At 44.2% G+C, this 21,234-nt stretch overlaps 1 protein-coding gene across 11 annotated transcripts in view; it reads left to right on the forward strand.

Annotated features, from left to right (window-relative positions):
• The first annotated feature begins 7,419 nt into the window (after positions 1-7,419).
• MTUS2 (microtubule associated scaffold protein 2) overlaps positions 7,420-21,234 on the forward strand; it is a 271,533-nt gene continuing 257,718 nt past the window's right edge. For 4 of the 11 annotated variants that reach the window (XM_038152183.1, XM_038152103.1, XM_038152115.1 and 1 more), the window contains exons 1-3: positions 16,220-16,292; positions 17,893-17,957; positions 19,065-19,167. The gene's annotated coding sequence lies outside the window, so the exon portion shown is untranslated. Of the gene's footprint in view, positions 7,483-16,219; positions 16,293-17,892; positions 17,958-19,064; positions 19,168-21,234 lie in introns of those variants that run through there. The other 7 variants (XM_038152123.1, XM_038152163.1, XM_038152173.1 and 4 more) reach the window with 5 other exon arrangements.

Genomic DNA, 21,234 nt, shown 5'->3' on the forward strand with positions numbered 1-21,234 from the left:
TGAGGAGGACATCTTTGGGTATGATTTTACAACAACTTACTCTGACCACTGCATTGCTAGCAACCTCTAAAATGGGAGTGTCCAGCAAGGTCTGGAAAGGTCCATAACCCTCTGTAAAAACACCTGACTGCAATTTCTTGTATCCAACCTGCCTAAGTCCCATGAACAGGCCTGGCTCCCCCACAGCATAGACATGTTCAAATACAAAGCTCCAGTTTGGAGTGCATTTGGATTTTCCTGCTCTCCATACAGCAACATTGAGAGAACTGAAATCATGGGCCATGAGAGAGCTGTGAAGCACCTTCAGCCCTTACTTTGGCTAGTCAGAAGAAATACTCTCCTTTCCACTGATAATATGTTCCTGAAAAGCATGAGCACTGGCCATGCAATGGATAGGGAAGCAGTTTTTCTTATCAGAATTAATGAGCAGGTAAGTGTAGGAAATGATCTTGGCTGCTTTGTTTAGAGAGAGAGCACTCAAGCACTATCCTCCACTTCTGCCCTTCACGCTGCATTGACTTGACTGATCTTGATTCATCTGAGGAAGACGATGCTGAATGTGCCTCAGAAAGAGGCATCAAAAACACTCACAGTAAAAGATGCTGGGTGTTCATTCTCATGGATAAGGCAGCCAGGAGAGTGGATTGCTTGTGTGCTCCTGCGTCTTCATCCTCCACATAATATTACTCTGTTCTTGTGTATGTAAGGTATATTTCTTAAGTCCCTGACACATCCTCCTCTCTTTCATTAATTCTGAGGGAAAAACTGGTTCATTATCCAGTGAATTCAGTCACTTTACCAGCCAAGCTGAACATTTGATGTAACATTTTTGAGAGGATTCTTGCTGCTGCTTTTTAATAGTCACATCTTCCTTCTCCTCTCCCTCCTCCTCAGATGAATCAGGAGTCAATCAAGGTAAAGGATGGAGAACACAGTACTGAGGATGGTTGGTGGAGCAGGGGCTTGAATGATCACTGTGGATCTCTAAAGTGATGGATACAGATGTGATGTAGATTACATGGACAAACGAGTGCTTCTGGGCTGCTAGAGGAGAGCTGGGTGCATGAATATCAATAACTTCGCTTTAATATGCTCCTAAATTTAGTGCAGGTCCTTCTTCCTACCCATGCTTTCTGGACAGGGTGTATCTCTGCTTCCTGCACAGGTAATTGTTCCCTGTTCCTCCACTGATCGTACAGGATGACTCCATGACAGGTCCTCTCTTTCTGCCCTTTGTCTTTCTGTGCTCTTGGGTGGCTGCAGGGGCAGTGTGGCTGCTATGCAATCTCACCGTTGCTCAGGACTATAGCACCCCACAGCCTGCAGCCCGTTCTGCTGCCTATTTGTGGAAGTCCAACCACTTATTACATTGCACAAGGACTGTTTTCCTAAAACAATTTTATGGAAACTTAAAAAATTGCACCTCAGCTCCCCAAGCCAGCCTGTAGTTGAGGGCAGAGTTTTAAGATCAGGCTGTAGTTTCACAACAGAGACTCCCACTGGCCATCCTTCCCTCCAGCTGCTCCTTCCCATGGCATTCCTTGGAGAGTCATGTACACAGGAAGGAACAGAGGTCTGGTGTCCTTTGTGTAGGGAAGGTTTTCTGGGTGACCAGCTGCATTTTAAAGAGCAGAGCTCCATGATACACTGAGTCAATCTAAGCAGCTCTGACAAAAGCTGAAATCCTTCTCTTCCCTTCATGTTCTCCTTTCCCCTTACCCTTTCCTGCTCTCCCCACTCCACTTCATGTACAATGCTGACTCTCCCTGAACTCCTTCGTGAGGCAGATCAGTTTCCTTAATTTTCCCCCTCATTTTCTGCCAGTCAGCTGTCAACCTGGCTGAAAACGAACCACTTAAACCAGACTGGCTGTGTTGCCAAATCAGCCCTCAGCCCACCCCAGTGCTGACTCCAAGGGTCTTGCCTCCTGCCCCCCATCCCCAGGGCTGTGCTGCAGCCCTCCTGCTGCTGCAGATCAATTGCAAACTCAGAAGACCTTTGTTGTCCTGTTAGTTTTTTGCAATGCTGGGGTGGCTCAGAGCAGCTCCAGTAAGTGCTGGGGCCACTATGACGAGAGCGGGAATGCAGCCCTGCTGTGGATGACAGCTGGAGAGGTTTGAGCAGGGTCAGTGAAGTGAATTGGCTCTGGTGTGGGCTCAGCAACCAGCAGGGCTGTGGAAACAAGGGAGCAGGCTGGGATTGAGGTGTGGGGAAACGACTGGAGAATCAGACCTCCCCACCCAGGGTCAGTAAGGTACAACTTGTGTGCAGTCTGTCCCCTGATGGCAGCAGCCCAGTGAGTGTAAGCAGCCACCAAAGCCCACTCCAGGCTTAGCACTGGAGCTCCTTGTTTTCCTGTTCTGAACTCTGACAGTCTTTAAATCCCACCTTTTGCAGAAGAATTGGAGGGAGGTGGTTCTTCTGCAATGTGCCCATCCTGTTGTCTTGAGCACTGCTGTTTGAAAGGGAACTGTTTGAATCTAGAGACTCTGGATTTTTGTGGCTCAAAAGGAAGTAGATGCAGGCAATCTGCAAATAGACTGCTGACTGTGTATGTGCAGTTACATATAGGTATGTGTACATGTACTGATACATGCAACTGCATAAATCCATGGAAATCCATAACCTACAGAGTCACACTGCTTGGGCTGGCTCAACAGCTGAGTTTTTCTCCACTGTAATGTTTCTTCTGTACAAATTGGGGGGAAAAATAAAAAGGACTGTATAAATATTACTTAAACTGTGCAGTCTTTTCTCATGATGATTAGAAATTATGCACATGAGAAGTCCCCTTGGTCCATGCAAATGTGCTCAATTATATTTATTCAGATAGCAGGCTGATGTGCTCTGCAAGCTGCCATTTTTATCTGACCGCAATTACTCTTCTTCATGGTTGGGATTCCTCAGGTCTCACGGGACAGATTTCTTCCACGGTGTCATTCACAAGAGCTCACATCAAACTGCTTTATCATCTGTCTGCAGTGTTTCACTGCTGTTATCACGCAGTAACACAGCTCAGAGAAGCAACTATTGTGATCCCAGAAGATTTTGAATTTATGGCTTAAAATAATCCAGCCATTTGAAGAGTATTTGAAGTCATCTTAACCAATTGGTTGTACTCTACTAAAAATGAGCAGGTTATTGCTGTTAGCATGCCTAATGCAATGTTTTTGCAGGATTTTCAGTCACTTGTGACTTGAGTATAGAAGATAGTCCTCATAATTTAAATGAAGGAGAAATCAACTTCATAGATTAACTTGATATTTTCCTGGGCAAGACTGTTTGCTTTACATGATAGATTTGCCCTGACTGCAGCCATTTATTTCTTATTAAATTAGCCAGCCAGCATTCACAGATGAGAGAATAAGTTGGTTTAGCTGTAATTTACATAGAGCTCCCCTACATCTTCACAGTACAGGTTTCTTTGTGAGGCTGTGTCGAGCCAGTCTGATGAGAAGAGCAGCAGTCATAGACAGAGCCAGCTTCTCAGTGTTTACTGGGACACAAGAGTTGTCCTACTTTAACTACACTGATAACAGTTTAAGTGACCCAGTCACCGCTTGTGTTAATGGAAAAGTGCCTGTGTTGTTACAGCTATTCAAGACAAGAAGATACCTTTAGTATCAGATAGCCTCATACTGGGACAAGTATACCAGCACTCGAGTTTTAACCAGTGTAACTGAAGTTTAAGGTGACATTTAAATAAAAACAGCTGCTAGGACTACAGTAATTACCTAAATTAAAAAACAGAAAACAAAACCAAAACTCTAAAACAAATGAAAAACAACAACAACAACAACAACAATGACAAAAAAACCCCACAACCCAAAAGAATTTATAGAAATCACACTTTCAACTGCAATAATTCTGCTCATAAACTGTGTGCAGGTCAGACCTGGAAGGCTAAGGAAAAGTTCCCCTAGGACACAGCAGCTTATGCATCTTACCCAGTCAGAGTTGGGCACCAGGGAACTGCCTATCTGTGCCTCCAGGCTGCAGCTCCAGTCCCTTCTCCTGTGCCCTCAGCAGTGCTTGCAGCCCAGGAGCTTCTCTGTGGACCCCTCCTCATGCAGACCCAAGCTGCATCCTTCCTGGTACAAAAACCTTCTAAAAATCTTCTGGAGCTAATAGCCTTTAATATGATGTTGCAGCTTTTGCGGCTTTATCTGAACATAGGAGGAGAGGCTATTTTTTCCCCTGACTTTCATCATTCCCAGATAATCTGCAAAGCTGAACACCAATTCTGTCTCTTGCTTATTTCTGGAGAGAAATGAGCCTTATGCAGCTTTCTGGCATCCCCGGCTGTGTATTTATCACTGAGTGCTGCCAGGGGCACAGACTGGCTATATCCATGCTGCACAGCGCTTGATCCTAGGCTCCCATCTGGTGCCCCTGTGGCCCCAAGACATTGGTATTAATGCAGAGATGTTTCCTTTTTTTTTTTTTCTTCCTTCCCAACCTATGCTGCCTGAGCAAATGTAAAGCTGCGCAGCAGCCCACAGGAACGGTGTTTTATTGCATGAAACAGGGTGTGGACTGCGTGACTTGGAGTGAAGTTTGTGGCTGAAAAGCCTCCTGTGACAGAGCTGGCAGACTGCGTGGGGTGAAGGAAATGGGAAGCACTGCAGTCCCAACTCTGCTGCTTGCTGGGGACAATCCCTCCTGTATGCCACCCCACGGGCTGTGCCCAGGCTACACGGCACTGGCCTTGCAGCACACTTGCAATCAATCAGCAGGGATGATCACCAATCCAGCCGGTTCCCTGGTCCCACTGTGTCTGTCAGTACAATCAGAGCCACTGAGGTATCCTGGTGCTTGTTTAAACACCAGGGACGAAGCCTGGATGTGCAGCAAAAGGTGCCTCCAGTGTGCCAACCATCCATGCTCTTAATGACAGGGAGGGAAGACCTGGGGGGTTTGACAGGTCAGCCGTGGCCAAGGTGTGTGGTTATGCCATTCCCCAGTTCCATCAGGGCTCTATCCAGTCTGGTGTGCTCCAAGGCAGGCTGTCCCTGCCCTGGGCCAGGGCCTGCTCTCTGCCTTCTCTTTCCATCTCTATGTGTGAGGCTATTCTGCCACCTCTCTGTAGCTGTAGCAGCTTGTTCCTAAACACACTGACAAAGTGGGTTCGGCTTGAAACTGCTCTGCCTGCATTTATAAAAGCCATCCGCTCTTCAGTTTCTCATAATATTATTTTACTCTTTGCAGCATAAACAACTATTCTTTTGATAAGCCTTCTGCTTGGTGGAGAGGCATAAGAAATTTTTCATTGAACATTTGTATAGGCTAGAGATCTCTCTTCCAAATGTTGAAGAAAAACAAGTTTATGTGAATTTCCTACAGCAGATAATTTCAGTTCTGCACAGAATCTAAAAATTATGTGAGGCCCACATTCTACAGCTAAGTAGCTTTTAATTAGGTGTGATAACAGCATGAATTATCTTTTAGAGTGCAATAGTTCCATGATCAGAAGTCAAAGGAAAGGAGCAATGATTGTTTGCAAAAATGACTGAGGGAAGAAACTTGATGCTGGCATGTATCTGAGGGTTTTTTTTCCCACATAATAGATAGTTTCAGGCTGATTAATATTTTGGGTAAATTTGGACTTTCTCTGTTATTGTCCCTGTTTTAATAGAGCCAGTGAGTCCTTTCAAATATTGATGTCAAAGAGGGCAGTGAAAGCTTGCTAAGTCCTTGTCATCAACGGCTTCATGGTAATGCCTTTGGACAAGACAAATGGCACTGCTGCTTCCTGAAAATCAGTGGCTGAGGTGTGGGATGGCTTAATTAACTTCTTCAGAATCCCCTCTCCTTATTTTAGCCATAGATAAGCTCAGGGCTTGAACATAAATAATATTCTGAATTGTGAGCTGAGGTGCAGCCACGTCTCCTGTCCTGCCTGCTTTGCTGGCAGGCTGGAGGGTTCATGTCCTAAACCACCACAGATTAACCAGCCAGTGCCTGGTTTGTCAGGGATTGTCCTCCTTTGTGTCGGCCAGAGAGATGCTCCCAGTGACTTTACCAGCTGAGATCCTTTATCTTAATTGTCTTTGTAACTGAAGCATAGCGTTTAGTCCAGCGTGGTGTGGCTGGTTGTGGGGGAGGAGCACAGCTTTATTCAGCAGGAAGACAAACCTTAAAGGAAGGTCCTTTAAGGATAAGAGACACCCTTATGGTGCCACAGGGATGGTACTTGGCACTTCAGATTGCAGACAGATGCAAGCACAGTGTGTTTGAGCACAGGCAGAAATAAGGAAGTTATTGTGTGCCTGGGAAATAAGGATATATCCTGTGACAGTGGCTGGCCGTGTGAGGCTGTAACACCAGCCCGACCAGAAAGGCACTGGCAAGGCACAGCCTTTCCTCAATACTGCACTGAGTCCCAACTGCCAAAGGGCCAGGATGGCCCTGGGATGCAGATAATGGACATTTCTTCCCATGTCTCCCGAGACTCCCAGGCACTCTCTGTCTCATACCTCTATGTAAGCTCCTGGCTGTTCTCCCGGTGTCTCCAGGCATCACTGCGGGGGTTCCCAGACAGGAGGATGTTGTGCATCATCTGGCTGGCCTCGCAAACTGGGAATCCCTTCACAACCCCCTCCTGAACAGATCCTCATGCATTTGCCCAGAGGACGTCATAAAAATTAATTGAGTTGCCCAGCATTAGACACAGATCATAAAACTCCCATCTGATCTCGTGCCTGCTGCCGATTTTAACAGCTGATTGAAACAATGAGCGCCAGCTCACCGGGAATGTAACAATGCCCAGAGAGAGAGCTGTAGCACGGGCTGTAGGTGTAGATAAGGCTGTAAACGCTCAATAAAGATCCTTTGCCGGTACCACAGAGCTCTCTTTGCTACGGGAGTAAACCCCTTGGGCTGCAGTTTAAGCATAGCAGAAGTGCTATGGAAGGGAAATTACAAGTTTTGCTGAAAAGCAAATCTGTGTCTCTGTTTTTCTATTATCTTGCTCATTGTGAAGTGAAAGAGAAAGGAACTCGGAGCGAGGGAGGACTGGAGGGCAGCCAGGCAAGGAGCAGAAAAGCCGTGCCACGAGCAAGTCCCGTTTCTGCCTGATGCCACCTGAGGCACTATTACGCAGACGCTCACCCTAAACATTTCCCTCCCCTACCCCCAAAAATAAAAAAAACAAAACCCCCATTCCGTAACCTACTAACAACCACCTACGTGCTCCCAAGGCGCTAACAGGGCAAGAAAAACCAACCGGGGCGCGAACCTGGAAAGAAACACCAGCCGGGGGCGAGCGGGGAGCGCCCCGCAGCCGTGCGGGCGGCGCTGCCGGTGCCGGCGCTGCCCGCCGTGTCCCCGCGGGCGCGGGCGGAGCGCGGGGCGCGGAGGGGCCCGCAGGGGGCGCTGCTGGGCGGCGGCGCCCGCTATAAAAGCGGGGCCCGCGCCGTGCGCCCGGCCCGGCAGCGGCGGGAGGCGGCACCGGCAGCGGCACCACCGCCACCACCCAGGCAGGTGAGCGCCGCGCATCCCGCGGGCAGCGCCGGCTCCGCTCCCTCCTCGTGGGTGCGCGCCCCTCCCTGCCCCGCATCGCCCCGGGGCTGGGGTTGCTCCGTGCTCACCGCCCCCGGGGCGCCGGGAACGGGACGTGGGCAAAAGCTCCCCGAGGTGGGGATGGCTCCTGCGCGGGAGGGGCGCGGCGGGGCTGGCGGCAGCTCCCGTAGCCCTGGTGCGGGCTGGAGATGGGGGAGCGAGCGCAGCTTGTCAGGGTGGATAATATTTGTGATGAAATCTATCCAGACAAAAGTTCTGGGGATGCCGATAACCGGACTGGCTCCAGCGGACTTCGCTGTCCGGGCGCGGATCGGAATTGCCAGCAGCGTGCCAGCGGGGCGACAGTACCTAGGGAAACAGGGTCCCGGGAGGGCTTGGGACCCCGGGACACGGCCGAGCCTTCGGCACGGACCAGCGGAGGGCTCAGGGCGAATGCCGATCTTGCCGGCAACCCACGGACGCGCAGAGCTGAAGTGCTGCTGTTACTATCAGCCCCGTCCATAGCATCTAACAGCATCCCATTATTTTCCCGAAAAGTGATGGACGGTAAAGCAGCTACTATTAATAAAAAGCAGCTTTTTTTTTTTTTTTTTCCCTAAGAAGGGAAAGCTAAACGTGGGGAAGATAGGGCAGCGAATCCAGGTCTTCCTACTCAAGTAAAAATGCCTTTGCTTGAAGAGCTGTTCATCTAGAGCGGTCGTTTCCAACTCTGTTTAAATGAGTACGGGTACCCTTTTCCTCTTTGCTTTATCTCCCTCTCTGTCTTTGCCCCTGCTTCTTTCTGCCCGGTCCCCATCGCTGCCTCCCGAAGGTAGCAGTGCGGAGAGGCTGGTGTGCCTTCGCACCAGCCCGGGCCGGCTCCCTGCGGGTACCTCTGCTAGGGAGCCGATGATCCCTGATTGCTCTCAACGTGAAAAGAGTAAGCCAGTGGGAGCCTTGACATTTACCATCGCATTAAAAACGACAAAGGTAAAAACAATATAAGCGTCTCTCTGCGTGTCAAGCGTTAGAAATATTTGCTTATACTAAGGCATTGGTAGCAAAATCATTTGCCTGTCAAGTGTTTGCATGCAGGTTAACTTTGCAACGGATGACTGCGTTAAGGAGGCACTTGGCAGCCGATGAGCTGGCTGTAATGTGATAAATGCTTTGTTTTGGTTTGTGTGTGATTTCATAGAGGGATTGTTTCATGCTCCCTACATCCAGTGCCGTGTCGGGAGGTTTTATCGTTTCTCATCCCCAATTTCAAGCAGGGCTGTGGGCTTTTCTGTATCCCATGCTACATAAACCCTTTACTGGGTCTGCCTGTTTCCAATGCAATTAAATATACCCAGCTACTTGTCTCCTATTTATGCAATCTCTTGTGGAGAGTAGCGCAGCCTGTGCTGCCAGAGAGCGGTAGGAGAGAGCTATGCGTTGCAAATGAGGGTTAACTTCTCATTCCATGGTGTTTAGCCTCACCTTCATTTCTGGAGAATCAACTCTATTTTAAGGTACAGAAGGGGGGTTCTGTAAGTCATTCTTTCAGTGCTGCACTGTGAGTTTAGAAATTGCTACGGGTGGGGCGTGGGGAGGGGAGGGGTGATGGGATGGGACACAGACACTGAGGAAAATGCTTGCAAGGCTGTGTCCATGTGGTTTATTTGCAGTAGCTTTTGATATGGTACTATGTTTCTCTTTATATTTATCTCTTTAAGGACAGAGGTGGATATTTGGCTACTGATCTAACAAACGGCAAGTGTAGGGTTGGGTCAGATAAGTAGTTTTAAAATTCTTTACAGCAAAGCTTTTTCTATGGTAAAATTTTCCAGGGTGTTTTCTTTTATTTTAGTGATAGCAACTGTAAGGAGCAGGAAAGCAGCTTTGAATTCCTGGCCTTAATTTCTGGAGTGTGTATTTTTATGCAAAATACACTTATGTTATAGTAAGCAATGCTAGCTATTTAGGAAGGTAAGAGAGGAGAGCTAACAGCAGAAGTGCAGCTTCCACAACTGTAAAGCACATCAGAGCCTGTGCAGGGAACCTGGTAACCAGTGAGAATTAGTCCTCTCTCTCAAGTTAGAAAAACCAAGATTTTCAGCTTTCAGTGTGTGTTCTCGGTTTCTTAAGTTCATTCAGGAAGTACCAGAAATCAGTGTAGGACAGAGTTGCAGCCGACTCCACTTAAATATGTGCTCTCTAGAAAGTCATACAATGGCAGATAAAGTGAAGCACAATACAGTACAGACTCATACACAGTGGTTGGTTTAATATTAGATTGAAGTCTCGGCAGGAGAAAAGATCTAGGCATAATAATGGACATCTGGGTGAAGATATTTGCTGAAATGCCAGCAACAAGCAGTGCAAGAGGATCTCTTTTCCTACTCCCCTGTCTGGATGCTGAGGCTTGCTAAAAAGACTGTTGAGACACAGCTGATTTAGCAAATGCTTTCCCTTGACATGTACTACATTTTATCAGAAGTTATTTATAATTATACTGACGTTGTTTAAATGCAACTACTGCCAAACCTGCTGCAGTCAGTTTTGTTAAAGAAGTCATAAGCAGCTGAAATTGAAAAGAAAGTAGCAAAGGAGGGCAAAACTTAAGTGTATGGTGGTTTGTTCTGTACCTGAACTTTTTTACTGCAAACTCAAACCTGTAGAAACAGTTTTTTTTCTGTAGGAAAATAATTCACATGGATTTTTGTACAGTTTTGACACTATCCTAATGTAATTAGCATTCTTGCGAGCCTGGGAATGCTGTCGCTTTCTGTTGCTGGGTATACATTTGATGCTGTACTCTCTGGAAACCTGATTTGGTTGTTGTTCTGCCCATTGCTGTTATATGGTATCATCTTGCTATTCTGGGTTTTCCAGTGGGGGACTGGAAAGAGGATAAGATCCAATGCTTCATTTAAGGTGACCAGAAAGATCTCCAGAGGACAACCAACTGCTGAAACCAGCTGACTGGCCTCTGTCAATGATTTCATAAGAAATACCTTCTTAGTAAGGGTCAGTAGGGTGCAAAGCAAGTGGAGAACTGGTTAGCCACTATAATTTGCTGTAATTTGACAACCTAGTGATTTATACCAATTAAAGCTCTGACCCATGTTACTCTGTTAGGACAGAGAACCAGGTAGGTCATTATTTTGCAGCCAAAATACATATATGTAAAATATTGAAAGCGTTTGAGAAATAGTCCAACTGCTAACCCAGCACTGCCAAGTCTACCGTGTCTCCAAGTACCACATCTACATATCTTTTAAATACCTCCACCTATGGTGACTCCACTTTCCTGAGCAGCCTGTTCCAATGCTTGGCAACTCTTTCAGTGAAGATTTTTTTTCTAATATCCAACCTAAACCTCTCTTGTCACAAACTGAGACAATTTCCTCTTGTTCTGTTGCTTATTACCTGTGAGGAGAGGCCCACCCTCACCTCTTTACAACCTTTTTCCAGGCAGTTATAGAAAGCAATAAGTCCCCCAAGACTCTTTTTTCCCCGTGCTAAACAACCCCAGCTCCCTCAGCTCTCCTCATAAGACTTGTGTGCTAGACCTTGCTTTTTAAAAGACTTTATTTAAGCAGTTGCCTTAGTAATTTCCTAAAGGATTTGTATTTTCTTTTTAAATTAACAGGGTACAAAGCTAACAGGCAAACAGTTCCTAAACTCATGGGATAGTGAATCTTCACATTTTAGGGCAGGAACTGTTTTCTGCTCAAGGAAAAGTTAATGTCATTTTTGTGATGTAGTGGCATAGTATATAGTGCACCAATGGTGCATTGGCTGGAAGGTGAAGAAATGCAAGTTTTGTTCCTCTATAAATACAGTAACTTTGGTTTAAGATCATGCCTTAGCTTTTTCTCCAAAAACTGGGAGGAGTGTGCTGGCTCACTGTTGCAGAGCATTTGGGGACTGTGGATGGTGAAGTCTGTTTTGTTCCAGCAGAGGTCTCAACATCAAACATCTCTGAAAATGGCTTAATCCTCAGAAGCATCTGGTGTAGCAGCAGCTACCAGGCTTTTGCTGTTAGTGACATAACTTGCAGATCAGTGATTTTATGCAATCCACAGAACTAGCAAAAGCATCAAAATTTTCTGGGGTTCCCCTCCCGGCCTGCAGCTGTGACTCTCAATTCAGATGTTGGTGTAGTACAGGTTGCTGCTCCTTATATGAGCCTGAGGGCTATAAACTGCTTTGAAACAGCTGCTGCATGGGATGCAAAGCTGGAAGAAACATATACCTTGTTCTTCACACAGCTGTGAGTCTCACTTCTTGGGCACAATCACCAAGCACTTACAGGAGAATGACTTCCCTTTAAAATCATAGCTAAAAAGTAAATAAGCCTCTAAAACAGATACTGGGCAAATTAGTTTCTCTATACAATTTTACTTCTTGAATTTTAACTATTTGATTGCTTATTCTAAATGTGTTGACTTCCATGTTTATTATCCCCACGGGGTGCTCTGTGTTATAGCAAAATCCTAGGGCTGTCGAAGAGCTAGTCTGGCAGGCAAGGTAGCTCAAATAGAGATGCTCTGATAGTGCTTTTGCCCTCTGGCCTGTGTTCTTTGCCAAGTTTCACAGGGGGCACATGGAACAACAACCTTTCAAGCCACCTGTGATTTCAGTCTGAGGCAGGTCTCACAATAATTCTCAAATTTATCCTGCCAGAAAAATTCAGAGGGACTATTACCCAGGTAATGTGTTTCTGTGCGCCACAATATGTTAGTGTTACTGGACAAGAATTAGATTGTGATGGGAGAAAAATATAAAGCTTTGTGTTAACTATTTCTGACCTTGATGCAGTTTGCTCATGCAAGAATGCTGGGAGGAATCATTATGTGCTACGCACAGATAGGAAATTTAAAAGTAAATTACACTTGACCGTGTAAGACCTCAGCAGATGGATGAGTTTGTTCCATCTATGGATGGATGAGTTTGTTCCTTCTGGTCTATCAGACAATGGGGATTTTAGGTCCTTCTCTTGCTGCTGCTGCAAAGTGGTTTTGCTCTTGGTGTGATATAATGATGAGGCTTTAAAAAGGAAGGTACAGTAACACAACCTCTGGAAACAGTTCACATGAGCCTTGGTGGAATCAAACAGTTGCAGTAACAAGACTAGAAATGTCAGACCAGGTACAAGTGCTTAGAACAGGTTTGCTGTATCACCATCACAATCTGAATAGGTTGTTTGGGGTTTAGTGCTAAAAGGACCACAACAAGCATTTAGTATGAGCGCTGAAACTGGACTGTTTCTTCAATGTGCTAGAAGCTTTAGAGGCTAGGAGAATAGATCGTTTGAGATCTGAAAAGAAGAAAAGCACTCTTTTGACGTAGAGCTGATTTCCTAAGAAAACATTGTGGGGAAAAAAAAAAGGAAAAATTCTTTGGGCATTGTTTGTAAGCTGGAAGTTAGTAAGTTTATAAAACAAAACCAGGCTGAAGTGCTAATCTTGGTATGACAGCAGCTTGATCAAATTATCAACCAGAACTCCCTGAAACATCAGCATCTATCCATCCTGGATACTGCTGAAGCATGCCCAAGTATGAGTTAAGTGATTTACAGAAACAATGGAATTTGTTGCATTGCTATGCATGTTTTTTAAGTAATATGCGTATGCATAGATGTATCATGCAAAATTGTGTGCATTACCATCAAAATTGTTACAGTAATAATCTGAGAAGACAAACTCTTGAGACTTTGGCAAATGAGCTTGCATTTTTCATTGATGAAAGCCCAAGTATCAGGGTGGCTCACAGCATCCGTCCAATCCAAGCAGCAAAGGTCAGAGCCAGGTCCACAGCCTTTATTCCTATGAGTAATCCTTAAATGTCAGTAGAGCCAGCAGGATACTGATGCTGAAAAAATGAATGCCCTCGAGTTTGGTTCAGAAGGTAAAAGCTGTGCTCTTCACCTGGTGGGGAGGTGGACGGAGTTTGCTTTCTTTTACTTTTCTGTATCTAGAGTGAAGTGAGAGCTGAGTCATTGTCCCTACAAGCTGCAGCATTTTAAAGGTTAGACTTGGATTTAGAGTGGAAAACATAACACTGAGTCTGACAGAATCCCATTGTTCATTTTCAGCTGCTCAGCGCTTTTAAAAAATCAAATCACAGAAAAGCTGCCCTGTTTGATTGCTCCTATTACATAATAGCAACATCTTTGGGATTTGAGAGAAGCCATGAGCAACATGTCCCTTACATAACAAATCTAAGTTGCTTTAATCCCTGCTGTGCCACTGCTGACCCTGGGCAGCCAGGAATAGCCTGGGAGTGGTGCTGAGCTCCCCAGGCTCTCCTCTAGGGCTGCAGGATAGCCATGGAGCAGAGGTCCTTTGCTCTCAGGGGTTTTCTGCCAACCATGCTTGCTGGATTTACAGTCTTTCTTCTAATAGATTGCAAATAGTGGTTGAAGCAGGAGCTCTGCCATTAAAAATCCTGCCTTGCTCCTCATGAGTAGACTTGATCTTTTGCCACTTCCATTTCTTTTCTCCTGAAACATCAGTATTTATGTCCATTTCCAGCTGAAAACTGGTCATCTTGGGTTGTGGTACCTTTGTTTCTGTGCTAGTTAAAAAAAAAAAAAAAAAAAAAAAACCAAAACCAACCCCTAAAAAACCCAAAGTCTAGGTCAGACCTTTGGAGCAGGTCCTTGTGAGGCTTTCTCCTGTCTCTGGGGTGGTGCCATGTCTTGATGCCTTGAGGGATGTGCTGGGCTTGCCAGGGTGGGTGCTGTGGGGAAAGAGCTGCAGCTAGGTATCATTCTGAGGTCAGGGGACACCTGTGACCCCCCCAGCTTTGGTGGGGTGTAGAGGCCTTGTTCCTGCTCTGTGATTTCATGGAGGTGGAGGTGGTGGATGGCTCATGGAGCAGAAAGGAGGCTACTGGGAAAAGTCTGGGGCTTGATGTCTATGCAGAGAGTCTGACCCTTCTGTCATAAATTGTCATTAATTAAATTTTCTTATTTAAATTGGGTGAAACAGTGTGGAAGGGCAGCTCAGCCCTGCCCGAGGAGTGTGTGTGTATTGCTGGGTGCAGATCCTGCCTCACCATCTCCATGGGAGAGCTCGGCACTGCCCATATCACCTGGGCTGCCTCTGGTGTAATTGGGAGCATTTGAAGAATGATGATGTGAAAGAAACAACATTGTGGGATGGTTTGGGGAGAAGGATTGAGGTAGCTGTGCACAAAGAGACCTATCTAATTAAAACTGCAGGGGAATGGAGATGGTGGCTAATGAGGCTGAACACACAACTTAATTTAACTGAGTTATTTGAAAAGAAGCAACCTGCATTGTTGGGGAATGGAAGATGGGGGGGAGAAAAGATAAAGCATACCTGGAATTTCATATTAAAATACAGATTTCATAGCCATTAGTGCATGCTTGGCTGGAAGTTATTTTGGATTTGGTATTTTACCACATTCATGTGAAATGTATCATAAGTGGTTACCAGCAGTTTCATGTGAACATATATTTTGAAAGACTGTTTGATTAAGTCTTTTCTAAAATACCATTTATATCTTACATCTTCTAATATTTTCCAAGATTTCTCCACTTGGCTTTTATCAGAAGGAAAAAAAGATTGTTGTGATCTTCCCTTCCTCCCTTGCCTCTCCTTCCACATTCTTTCTCTCTCTCTTCCCTTTTCTCTATTATACTGTCAGGTCTCACCTAAATTCCACCTGCTCTGCTGGTCCCACAGTAAGATCCCTCATCTTGGTCTTCAATGCACTCATGTGTCTTAATTCTTCACTTTAATATCTCCTGTCTGTTTCCCATCATAATATAAATAAATGCTCATCACTGACATAACTAAAAAAATTCCATATATTTTTCCCCCTAAAATCCCAACCCAAAACATTTTTCACCTCTTTTTATTATCTTTTAAATCTGGTTAGTGCTACTTGAGAGAGCCTGTTCTTGTTTCATCTTTGAATCTCAGCAGTTTGGCTTTGGCATTTTTTTTACCATTGGTAAAAGCACCTCTCATGATTGCTTGTGAGATCTCAGGACTGGCTTTCTTTCCTTCCCTGCCTTGACCTATTGTCTTTTGACATAACTCACATTCTCTGATTCCAGTGTTTAATTTTTGTGATTGCAATCTTTTCCTGGCTTCTGTGAGAAGCTCCTTCTGTATGCTTTCCAGGTGATCTTCCTCACCCTTGCTTGTTTTTCTTCTTTCCCGCCATACTTCTTCTGGATGATCTCATCACAAGCAAATGCAGCTAAAGGTCCCTGAGCAACACCACATCATCCATATCACATCAAAATGTGGCAAGGGGGCAAGGTGTCAAGTAGCACAGAGTGTCTTTAAAACAAGGATCTCTATAAAAATAAAAACCTGACTGGGTGGAATCTGAGCTTCCCCTTCAGTTTCTGTACCTAAATTTGACTTGAGTGTTGACTTACTCTAAAAGTATTTCAGAGGAAGAGGAACAGAATGTGGAGGGTTTTTTTTCCACAAAGGTTTTGTATCCTCTTCCCCTTTTAACAGTAGGTGCCTTGCTTCACTTCACTCAGTGCTAAGGCAGATCAGCTTATCTGTGAGCTAATGCCAGGAAACTTGGACAGGATCCTAATCAGAAGAGCAGGATGTTTAATCTTGAGCACTGTGTTTACAGAAGATTTGATGGTGTATGCTCTTGTTACCTACTCTAGTTCTAATGAGTCTTTTGTTTTGGTTTTGTTTTTTCTTTCCTTTTTTTTTTTTTTTTAAAGTTTCCACCCTGGGACTGTCTTCTATGTCAAACTATCACCAATGGAAGAAAAACTCGTCTTTCCAGCATTTTGGGTAAGCTTATCTTCTGTACTATTGCCTGATTTCATCTTTTAAATGTGTTTGCCACCAAATAACTCTTTCAAAAAGTCCTTAATTCTTTTCGAATAGTTCTATTTTATCCAATGAAAATTCCATTTAATGATTGTGTAGGCAGTAGAGATAAAGGTGATTTCAAAGCAGACCATGAGGCTTTTTTACTACGGGAAATTATCAAACAAAGATAGACCTTTCCTAATGTTTTTGCTTTGTTTGTTAGGCATAGCATACACTGAAAATAAGACTATCTAAACCAATTTATTGTATATATCTAAACTAAATCCTGTTACTTTTTGAGGCATTATAACAATATTTGAAGGTAGTCTTTCATGCTTGGGAAGGCATAACTTTGTCAGTGGGGAGATGACCATGACATAGATCCTAGAAAAGCTGTGCTGTAGTGGCACAAGGCTGTGTTCATGGTGAGCAACAACAATGCCTGCTGAAGGCTCTGTGTATGCATCTCCTGTGGCCAGGCATGATCCTGTCCCTCAAGTGATAAAAAACAGTTTGGCTGGACAAGTTCAGACATCAACATGGCATAAGTTGATGGAAAGTTGCTCTTTCCACTGGGGAGACCCAAAGTCAAAAGCAGTTTATCTGGTGACAGTCACACTCAGTCAAAAATACTGTGATTATGGGTGGGAAATAAGTGATTGAACTGGAGTGTCACTGTCTTCTGGGTGGCACATCCATCCTGCAGCAGTCAGGTGGCTAGACACCGAAGAGGAGCAATCTTGTGTTTATGGGCTCACAGGTGGCTTGTGATGTTCCAGCCCTGTGTGTTGTCCCATGTGAGAGAAGAGAATGCCCAGTGCAGTGCACATCTTCTCTTTGAGAACAACATTGCAGGACACTGAGTGATGCAAAGATTGTGTAGAAATATTTTTAAACTTCCATTGTTACAAATGACACTGGTTTAAAAGCGGTTGTAATTGTACCTACTCATCATTGGGGGTGTAGGTATTGAAGCAGTTTTGGTGCCTGCTGCAAAACTGGAAGTATAAAATCTTTTGGCCCATTCCAGAGTTGTTTCCAGGAATGGCATTTTCAAAACCCTGTCTTTTGTTTAAATTAGACAGAATCAAATAATGTTTGGCAGGGGTAATGTGACTGTCACCTCTTGTACTGATCTTGGAGCACAGCTTAGGAAGATGATGGGTATATAAGAGCACAGCCCTAATTGCATGAAATTAGTGTTAGTCACAGCTGTGCCTGCCAGGAGGCTTTCTGATATGCCATGGAAATATTGTTCTGGTAGTGTTACTGTTAATAACACTTCCTAGGAACAGGTCAAAGTGATCTGTGGGGGGAGGTGTGGAACAAGAGTTTGAAACTGCCCCTCCCTGTTTGTGCATGGGGATAGATTTTTGCTGCTTTCAGCCAAAAAATCAGAAATTCAGGGAAGTGACTTGATAATATTTTAATAGTCATCCATTAATTTTACACTGGATTACAGTTGAAAACCTATAGAAATACTCAAGACACTTTACCCTGTATTAGATGGATTAAGCATGATTCACTTATTGCATTAAATTCATGAGGGATTAATAATGTTTGGGTCATTGTTTCCCAGGCTTATGAATTTAAAGACCAGAGAGGACCACATGAATATCTAGCCTTCTTGCCTGCTCTGTGGAGGTCAGAGGAAATCATAGTGTTTCAGTAGTAGTCCTTTTGATTTTTATTTAGCACATCATTCTGAAAGAGACCAGGTTGTGATTTAAAGGGTGCCAGTAGTAATCAATCTACCATGTCACCATTAAATTTTTTCAGTAAATAATGACCCTTGCCTTCCAAGACAGTCTGTATCTCTTTTGAGCTTCTGAGTTTTGTACTTCACTTTTTTCCCCTGCTGGACTGACAAGGATTCCATTATCAGGATGTTGATTCTCTGTGTAGTTATCCATTTAGCTAGTCACTTTTGAAATTCACTTGCTATGAGCAGTGTTGATTTAGTATGGTGAATCCTTTAATTCAGGATTTTATGTATAGCATGACTTTAAATCACTGCCTAGTGTGAAATTAGGGCTAGAAATACGTCCTGTCAGCACATACCATTATCAAATGATGTCACTGCATACAAATGATCAGATTTACATGACCAGGCCTATTTTCCATACAGCTGTGTTGATTGGTGTTAATTATGTGACTGTCTTTCAATGCCTTATTGATTGTGTCCCATGCTAATCTTTCCCTGCTGTTGCTTACTACTGATGTCAGTCTAACTGCTTGATAGATGCTTTGCTTATCCCACTTAACCCTTGTAAATGCTGCTTTGATAGTAAGTCCAGTCACCAGGAACCTTTAGTGCACCTATGTCTTTTTTAAAACAGTCATTGAATTAAAAGTTATTGATTCACCTGCCCTCTGCTCTTGAATGCAGGGTTTGAACTGAAGGGCTGTTTAAAGCTCTCTCAAGTTATAGTGGTATCATTATCACTGTAACAAGTGAATAGGGCATCTCGCATCTTTCTGAATACAGAGAAGTAGTTGTCAAAGAAATATGTCTTTTTCTGAATTTTTTGGTAATTTTTGTCTGGAATGACCAACTATTGAAGTCATTGCTTGGCATTCTCTCATTTGTGTTTATTTAGGGAGGAGCTTCTATTGCCATAAACCTCACCATAGTTTTTTTACTTTTTTTTTTGCTTCCATTGTTTGCTTGCATTTCTGCAATGTTAATTTGTATTCATTGCTAACAGTGTCTTTCCCCCATCTGTTATGTACTATGCATTTGTTTTACAGATTTCTCTGCTGCTGCTTTCACTCTCTATAGCCAGGACTCTTCAACCATAAAAGCTTCCTTTCATATCTGCAGCACAGTGACTTTCCTTTTTATTTTTGGCAGGTAATAAAGTATCCTTTAGCAGGTCCTTTTATATTTTTGTATGTGACTATTTTCCCTGCTCAGTTTAACATATGATTTGTTTTTAATTTTGAGAACTGGCCTTTCTAAAACATCCAAACAAATAAATTAGATATTGGTTAAGATTGTACATTGTTTTCCATTTGCAAAAGAAATTAGAGCATTGCCCTTTGCCTGTATTTAAACATAATTTTCTGGTTAAATGGCTTACCTGTATCCAGTAGGAGTCCATTATAACATCAGCGGGAGCTGATTTCGCTGCTTGCCTGTATTAAGCCATGACTGAAATTTGCAGACTTTCCCAAAGCCACTCTTTTAAAGTGGTCCTTCCAGAATAGATTCTCTGCTAGAATAAAATTCAATGTGACAATATTTTTCATACCTTTGAGGATACGTGCTTAAGAAATACCTCACTTGATGGATTTCCAGCAGACCTCAGCCTCTTACTCAGCTTGTCATTTGCCAATACTCCAGATTCTGTTTTTCTTCTTGGACATGTGGTATCCATGGCTTTATCTTACCACCCTTTTCCTCATAAATAAGTACAGTCCCTCTTAGTGTTTTGGGGTTTTTTTAATTGTGTGTTTGTCTGTTACCTTCTTAACCTTTAAAAGAATTGAGCTTCCTTTTTGAAAAAGGCAATTCTAATATTTACTGAAATGAAGCCCAACCATTGCCATTGCAAGCAAGCTTTCAGGGGAATGAACTGTTTGCCCTTTTAAAAGAGAAGCTATTCAAATACCACAGTACGGTGAAAGAATTGCTTTCTATTTCTAGCTCTGCAATACACCAATCACAAGTATTTTGGCCATTTGTTTTGACGTGGGGAGGCTCTTGTTTGCTGGTCAGACCTCTTCAATTGGCAGCTCCCAGCCCTTCTGGCCTTTTTCAAGCCAGTGGTCGCTGCTTGGCTGCTGTGCAGACAACGCAAACTTCCTGAGCTGGAGTTGGTGCTGCAGCTGGCTTTGGGGCTGGCTCTAGAAAGCAGCTGAGGTCAAAAGCTGATAAACCTTCTGTTTCCTCATTTCTTGGGAAGGTCTTGAAAGTAAAGTCACGAGAAATGGCTGTTACTGCGATAACCAGGTAAATGGTTTAGAGAAAACGGCGTGCACCTAGAAATTAAATTCTCGCTAAATGAAGCAAGTAACTGGTCAAGGTGTGATCTTGCTCTGTTGCCAGAAATGACACTCACATCTCGACTTGAGGGGGTCTGTACAGACAGAGGATGGTTCACTTGAGGTGATCAAATGCAAATGCCTGAGAAAAGCGCAGTATAATACTGAAATGAGTCATCGCAAAGGTATTTTTACGACCAAGTGCCATGAGTGGAGAACCTGTAGAATGACTCACTGTATGTATGCAGGTGGGTTGTGAAAGCCTTACTCAGCACTGGTGAGGCAGCACCTCAAATCCTGTGCTCAGTTCAGGGCCCCTCACTGCAAGAAGGGCACTGAGGGGCTGGAGTGTGTCCAGAGATGGGAAGCAGAGCTGGGGAAGGGTCTGGAGCACAAGTCCTGTGAGGAGCAGCTAAGAGGTCTGGGGTTTCTTAGCCTGGAGAAAGAGGCTCAGGGGAAACCTTGTTCTCTACAACTGCCTGAAAGGAGGGTGTAGCCAGGTGCAAGTTCTTCTAGGTAACAAGCGGTAGGACAAGAGAAATGCCCTGAAGTTGCATGAAGGGAGATTTAGATTGGGTATTAGGAAAAGGTGCTTCCCAGAAAGAGTTGTCAAGCATTGGAACAGACTGCCCAGGGACGTTGTTGAGCCACCATCCCTGGAGGTGTTTAAAAGGTGTTAAAAGATGTGCAGGTGTGGCGCTTGGGGACATGGTTTAGTGGTGGACTTGGCAGTGCTGGGTTAATGGTTGGACTTGATGATCTTAAGGGTGTTTTCTGACCTAAATGAATCTATGATTCTACATTTCAAGTGTCTGGTTTTCCATCCATAACCACATGGTTACTGACTTGTTTCTAAGGAGCAGCATCCCAGCTGGAAACAAGTCCAGCAGGAATTAGCTTGTAGATGTTTTGGGACAAGGACACTGTTTTCATT

The sequence above is a fragment of the Motacilla alba genome, chromosome 1 (assembly GCF_015832195.1).
Source record: "Motacilla alba alba isolate MOTALB_02 chromosome 1, Motacilla_alba_V1.0_pri, whole genome shotgun sequence".
Classification (NCBI taxonomy): Eukaryota; Metazoa; Chordata; class Aves; order Passeriformes; family Motacillidae; genus Motacilla; species Motacilla alba.